Below are 7,620 nucleotides of genomic sequence, written 5' to 3'. Positions count from 1 at the left end.
CAGTTTGTTTCCTGAAAGTGCTTGTCATCAAACGACCATCATCCCCCTTCTCAACCAAGATGTCCAAGAAGGCCAATCTCTCACCACTGACCTCATGAGTAAAACGTAGGCCAATCTCGTTGTGGTTGAGGACATCGATGAAAGCCAGGAACCCAGTCTCGGGTCCCTTCCAGATGACAAAGATGTCATCGATGTACCTCAACCACAGCACAACATCCTCAGTGTCCAGATTACCTCCAAACACGACGGTTTCCTCCCACCAGCCCAGGAGCAGGTTGGCATACGATGGGGCACAACAACTCCCCATCGCAGTGCCCCTGCGCTGGTGGAAGTACTTACCGTCGAACACAAACACGTTCTTGGTTAAACAAAAACGTAATGCCTTGAGTACAAACTCACTATGTCCAGACAAATGATTACCCCTTGAGTTCAGATAGTATTTCGTGGCCTCCAAACCTGCAGAATGTGGGATTGACGAATAGAGGGCCTCGACATCCACACTGCATAAAAGCATTCCCTCCTCCAGAAAAATATCGTCAATTTTTTTCAAAAAATCTGTCGTATCCCCTAGATAAGAGTTTAAAGAGATGACAAACGGCCGTAAGATTCTATCCACGTAAACACTTAATTTCTCGGTAAGGCTGCCCACACCCGACACAATCGGGCGACCCTTCAAAGGGGACAGCCCCTTATGAATTTTGGGCAAACTATAGAAGGTCGCCATTACCGGAAAGGAGGGAAAGAGGTAATCATACTCATTTTTATCAATGATACCATCATTCAAGGCTTCCGCCAAGAGACTCTTAAGTTCGTCCTTAAAAGCTGGTATAGGGTTAGAAAAAAGGCGGGTATAACAATCTTCATCCTTTAGAATATCCCAACACAAATTTTTATACACCTGGGAGTCCAGTATCACCACATTACCCCCTTTGTCAGAGGGTTTGATGGTGATACTGGAGTCCCGTTCCAAGGCCCGAAGACTGTCCATCTCGGCCTTTGTAAGGTTAAATTTTACGCCACAGGAATTATACCCTCTTTGAATGTCTTCAGTTACCAGGTTGACAAAAATATCAACAACATCCACTAAAGAGGTATTCGGCGGCATCCTATTACTTTTGTTTTTAAGGTTCGTAAAAGGGCCTTCACCATAGTCATTGGGATTTCTATCATCAAGATGAAAGAGGAGACGTACATCCTGTAAAAGATCTTCCGAGATACCCAGCTCATTAGCAGATTTCTCTGCTTCCCTACCATGAAAAATCCTCCATTTAAGGAGTCTAGCAAAGAGGTGTAAATCTTTAATAGCTCCAAATTCATCAAAATTAGAAGTAGGTACAAACGAAAGTCCCTTGTTTAAGACCTGTAACTCAGTTGTATTCAAAATCTTAGAGGATAAATTGACTATCTGAGGGGCCCTCATGCCTGAGGATGTTGATGATTCTTGCTCCTCAGATAATACTGGCTGTCTAAAAAACCGCCCCTTCCTGAGGCCTGTGCTGACCTTCGCCCGGATCTACCCCTACCGCCGGATTTTTTAAAACGCTGCTGTGGACGAAAATTATTACCGCCCTCACCATCAGATAATTCTTAATCCGTGGATGAGATGTCGGTGTCATTAGTTCTCACCCCACGGTTATTGGTGTAGACATAGACTCTATTATCTTTGAAATCCTGTAAATCTCTGATAAAGAATCTATGTTTACGTTCCTTGAGTTTGTACTGGAACTTTTCAACAACCCCTTGAAGGGCTAATTCCTTAGTCTGAAACTCCGCCTCCCCAGAGAATTTCTTAGTAATCTCGATGTTTTCTTTTAATGATTCCTCAAGACTAACCAGATTTTTCTTCTCCTCCTCCAGCAGTAGTCTCATAAGTGTAAGAGAGCTCTCAGTAACCTCTTTCTCCCATTTAGCGAGAAAGTCTGCGTTTTTAAACCTATACCCCGGCTGTAGGGTGATCCTCAGATGACGTGGCACTATTTTTTCTTTTAAATAACTCTCTAAAGTCTGGACTTCCCACCATGAAATGATCCTTTCTTTAAAGACTTTAGTGAGGTCCTTGAAAGCCCCATTTAAAGTGGGTGTATATCTTTTAAGGGTTAGATTCCTGTCTGAAAAGACCTCCCTGGCCTCATTCGCCCACTGTCTAGTATCGAGGTCAGAGGAAAGGAATCCTGCCATTTATCAGCACTTATGAACGTAATAGCAAAACCTTAATGAGGTCCCCCTAAGCACAAGAGCAGTAAGTAGCAAGTGGGGTCATAAACAAGAGATACAAAAAACTCCTAAAACATAACATTTATTTCATATGCAAATAAAAAGTGGACTGCCACCATAAAAGAATAAAAGGTGTTTCTCATGGGCTGAAAAACAGAAATAGACAGCCTCAGACCAAAAACACTCAGGCACAATATGCAGGAGGTGTAAAACAACAAGTCACACCCACACCTACACTGATAGTCACAGCTGAGATGGTTGCTCCGTCCGAGCAGTATAAACCATACATCGACCGTAACCATATGGATAAAGAAAAACGGTCTTACCGTATTTTCAAGGGCATAGAATAATATGGCTCGAACCCAGGTGACCTCACACAGGTCCTGCACAAATACCTTTAATTGGCTCAAACCATACCAATGTACCTCCCGACGCGTTTCAAGGAATAATCATCAGGGGAGTCTTCTTAGGGTACTAATCATCATATCAGTAGTGGTGACAGGACTGATAGACTGTAAAATTGCCCCATGGACGGACTGTAAAGCAAAAATCACAAATCACAGCCCAACCAAAATTAAACACAATAGAGAACAGTATCCAAGAGCCAAACTGCTTACCCCATATGTGTCCAGCAAGGAAGAACGCCAAGCTGCAAGTGCCGCGCAGGTTAAATGAAAACCGCGCTCTTTTATAGGGACCGCGCATGCGCGGTAAGTCCACCACGATGTCATGACGTCGATCCCAGCATGCACCATGCCGGAAGCCGCGACATCATAACAAAAGCACGTCGGCCGCATCACCAAAAATGCGCTGCCGACGTCATAAACATAAGCCTGGAACGCAAGCCACTATTCAAAGCGAAACCGGAAGTATACGGTAATGAAATAGCTTTTAACCAGGCTATGTCCGCATCACATTACAGCATCAAGGTATAAATCCTTGTGTTAGTAAAGGTAAAAGGGGCCTACACAATCGCAGGATCATCCAGGACACCTAAGATACTAATATAAACAGTCAAACCAGGTATCCTCACAGACAATACTCCAACCCACAAGACACAAAAATACCCCCGGGGGCTCCCCGCTCCCACTCCAAGTCATGGCGGGGAGCCCAAGAATCAGACTGACACCACCACAGCCATCTCCTGCTCATGCTCAGAGGTATGTGGAGAGGGCCAAATGGAGAAATGTTGTGCCCGAATATGCCTCATCAAGGTTTATCCCGATGGACATCCAGACGACCAAAGCAACCGGTCCCTGGCAGGAACCAAATTCTTTGAAGCCTTTGGAATTAATGGACCATCAGAACCCTACACCTTGAACACCTGCTCAGGTCGCATAGAGACTAGCGGCAGAATAGCCCAGGGATTCATTGCTTCTCCTATCAATGGGAAGACTGAAATACCTCTACCAACGCTCGTTGAATGTGACCAAATACCCAGCCACAGGAATGAAATTCCTACCCCAGAAGCTGCATTTCATCAACCACATCTAAGACACCTCGCTAGTGTTATCCCACCTCTGGACAATAACGCAGAGATTCTACTCCTGCTCGGCAGAGACAATCTAAGGGTACACAAGGTGCGACAGCAGTGTAATGGGCCTGATTATGCACCATACGCCCAGAGACTGGACTTGGGTTGGGTAGTCATAGGAAATGTGTGCGTTGATCGATCAGAAATTGATTCCTTCAAGACTTATGTGCATGGAGATGGGCGCACAACCTGCTTAAAGCCATGTCCTCATCACTATGGAGTGAAAGAGAAGTCTCCTGACACAATACAGCTACCTGACATCGCTTCTTCTCTGCATATCGACAACTTGGGAAGATCAGTCTTTCTCACAACCAAGGACGACGATAAAGTAGCCTTGTCAGTGGAGGACAGAGAATTCATCGGAATAATGGACTGTGAGTTTTCTAAAGACAAAACCAGTCACTGGGTTTCTCCATTACCCTTCCGATCTACCAGGGTAAGACTCCCAAACAACCGAGCTCAAGCTCAGACCAGATTTAACTCTCTTCAGCGTTCTATGAACAGCAAACCTGAAATGAGAGAACACAGCGTTGCCTTTATGGACAAGGAAGTCTGCAACAACCTGGTAGAACCTGTACCATCTGAACTGAATCCAGCAGATCACACAACTAGACCTATGTCTATAAGTTCTTTTGCCAACTCTTCTTGGCTTACAGGTCCAGAGTTCCTGCTGAGACAGTCAGAAGAAGGTGTCTAGGAAGCCTTCAGCATCCTAGATCCAGACGACGATCCAGATGTCCGAGCTGAAGTCAATACCCTGGCCACCAGTGCAGAAAAAACTTACAACCTCGGTTGCCAACGTTTTGAACGTTTCTCCAGCTGGATGAGGCTTGTCAGGACTGTCGCTAGGTTAGTGCACATCACCAGATGCTATCATACGGACCTTAAAAACAAAGACTGTCATCGCTGGCATGTTTGCCACAAAGCCCTTTCTGCTGAGGACATCTCCCATAGCGAATCCTTCATAATACGCCACCTCCAACAGAGTGAATTCGCCATAGAATGGAAGTGTTTATACAACAAACAGCAGATTCCATTAAGAAGTCCTCTCGCCAATTTAAACCCAGTCATCGACAGTTTCGGCTTACTGAGAGTTGGCGGTCGTTTGAACCAGGCTCATCTTGGAGTTGCAGAACAAAATCCTCTCATCATTCCCAACAAACACCATGTTACAGTCTTGCTGATCCGACACCACCATGAAAAGACTGAACACCAAGGCAGGCAAATTACAGAAGGTGCTTTACGGTCTGCAGGCCTCTGAATTATTGGGATGAAGAGACGTGTAGCACAAATACTACACTATTGTGTGCACTGTCGTAAAGCGAGAGGAAAACAACTGTACCAACAAATGGCTGACTTTCCTACAGACAGACTTTCTACAGATCCACCTTTCACCTACGTGGGCCTAGACGTTTTCGGACCATGGATGGTGTCCACACGCAGAACTCGCGGAGGCCAAGCAAACAGCAAGCGGTGGGCTGTTATTCACCTGCATGAGTGTTCAAGCCGTTCACATTGAGGTATTAGAGTCCATGGATACCTCCAGCCTAATCAACGCCTTGAGAAGGTTCCTTGCCATCAGAGGACCAGTGAAACAGCTGAGGTCTGACCGTGGAAGCAACTTCGTCGGTGCATATAAAGAACTGAACATCGACACCAAACCTATCCAAGATCAGCTGGCAGAGAAAGGTTGCACGGTTGCACCTGGATTTTCAATCCCCCTCACAGTTCTCACATGGGAGGCTCCTGGGAGAGGATGATCAGGATTTCACGCAACATCTTGAACTCCATGCTAATGGATGTCAATTCCTCAAGACTCACACATGAGACTCTAGTCACTCTTTTAGCTGAAGTCTCAGCCATTATCAATTCAAGACCCCTTGTGCCGGTGACCATGGATCCAGAAACACCAACCATATTGACTCCTACTATTCTTATTACCCAAAAAACTGACAACGCGGTAATGCCCAGCGGAGAGTTCACCCACACGAACACTTATCAAAAACACTGGAGATGGGTTCAATACTTCGCGGACTACTTCTGGAACCGATGGAGGAAGGAATACCTCACCATTCTTCAAGGAAGAAAGAAGTGGCGACATCCTAAGCCAAACCTCAAAGAAGGAGACCTAGTCCTCATGAAAGATCAGACCACAGAAAGGACTGACTGGCCTATGGGACTGATTACTAGGATACTGCCTAGCCAGGACGCCAATGTTCGGAAGGTGGAGCTAAAGGTCATCAGGAAAGGTGAGATGAAGACCTTTGCAAGGCCAATCCACGAACTTGTTCTGCTTTTGCCCATAGAAAGCGTCCCTACAGGATGAACGCTACCGGACCTGAACTTTGAGCCATCCTTCTTGTTTGGACTCAATTGATCTTGTTTTTGCGTTTAACATGCCTTTCCTTTCAGGTTGTATTATGGACTCAACAGTGAAATCCCCAAAGTGAATTTCAGACAGGGAGTGTGCTGTTTCTATTTGTCTTAGTTAAAACTGTTATTTAATGTTTTTCATGCTTGTCTCTGCTGCCAGTTACTGGTCAGACCTTTCGGCTCCTCTGTTTCTTTGTCCAGCCCATGGGAGTGTCTGATGACCCTCTTGCATCACATCCTGGTATGTTCATTCCAGCCAGAGTTTTGTGAGAAACACATCCCTTATTGGAGCTGCTGAAGCAAAGTCTTCTGACCATGTAGTAGCTTCAGAGACAAACATCATTGGAGAATTACAATGCCAAACATCTTTGGAGAAAATAAACCACCATTGTTTCATCTCAGCATGTGCATGTTTCACTCTGGAGCGCTCTGGTCCTGTCTGCCCCACCTATAGGAAAAACGAAGGTAAGATTCTCACAACCTCTCACAACTACGCACCTTCCATCGCCTTTAAGTGGGGACAGAACAGTAATCTGTAGCCGGATCTCACTACCAGCTCCAGGGTCATTCCGGCACCGGGGAGGTGAGAGGCTCCGGTGCTCCCTCATCTCCCACAATGCATTGCTGCCGTCGTATATGCAGATACTATGGAAATGCTCCACAGCGATATCCAGCCGTGATCGGAGCCAGAGATTCAGAGCAATTATCTCCTGATATTTCTCACATTGATTTTAACATTTCCATAAATAATAAATAATGAAATATTAATAATCTCCGTAACTTCACTTGTGACTGCAGAGTCGTCCATAAATAGGATCCGGTGATCACAGATCTACTGCCCAGATGATCCTCAGTGGTCTGGGGTTCCGGCTTCAAACCTGCAGCTGTCTAGGGACAGAGTGGTTCAATTCCACCCTCTGGGCGCTCGGTGTCTCTGTCTTTTACATTTTGGGCAGAGTCTTTCATTATGGCGGAATATCAAGAATTAACTTTTTACGAGCAATGGGAAAAATGTAAGTCATGGTCGGATGACGATTTCTGCAGCACAATGTAGTTTTTTCATCAGACTGATCCAGGGGTGGGGTTCAGCTGGACCCGGGTCTTAGGTTGTAACCAGTTCACAGAAACGGCAAGAAGAAGAAGAAGATCCCCGATCCGGTGCTGTCTGTAAGGAGACGGCACAATCCTCCTGCAGCAGGAGATATGACTGTGCCGTAATCTGAGATAGTAGTCACCGTTACAGAAGATCAGAAGGAAATTAGTGGAGACAGAATCCAAAGAACAGAGACAGGAGCCGAGGAGCAGAGAAAGGAGCTGAGTATCAGAAACAGAAGCAGAATAGCCAAGCAGCGGAGAGAGGAGCTGAGCAGCAGAGACAGGAGCTGTGCAGCAGACACAGAAGCCGAGAAGCGGGGACAGGAGCAGATAAATGGTAAGAGGAGCAAAGCAGCAGAAACAGAAGTCGAGGAGTGGTGGAAGGGACCAAACAGTAGAGACGA

General features: G+C 45.8%; 1 non-coding gene across 1 annotated transcript; it reads left to right on the top strand.

Annotated features, from left to right (window-relative positions):
• Positions 1-6,958: 6,958 nt before the first annotated feature.
• Positions 6,959-7,045, top strand: TRNASTOP-UCA (transfer RNA opal suppressor (anticodon UCA)). The gene has a single exon. It is a non-coding gene; the product is annotated as a tRNA-Sec (tRNA).
• The last annotated feature ends 575 nt before the right edge of the window (positions 7,046-7,620 follow it).

This window comes from Anomaloglossus baeobatrachus, chromosome 6, assembly GCF_048569485.1.
Source record: "Anomaloglossus baeobatrachus isolate aAnoBae1 chromosome 6, aAnoBae1.hap1, whole genome shotgun sequence".
Classification (NCBI taxonomy): Eukaryota; Metazoa; Chordata; class Amphibia; order Anura; family Aromobatidae; genus Anomaloglossus; species Anomaloglossus baeobatrachus.
The sequence above is the reverse complement of the archived record's forward strand: the minus strand, read 5'-3'. Positions and strand labels throughout refer to the sequence as shown.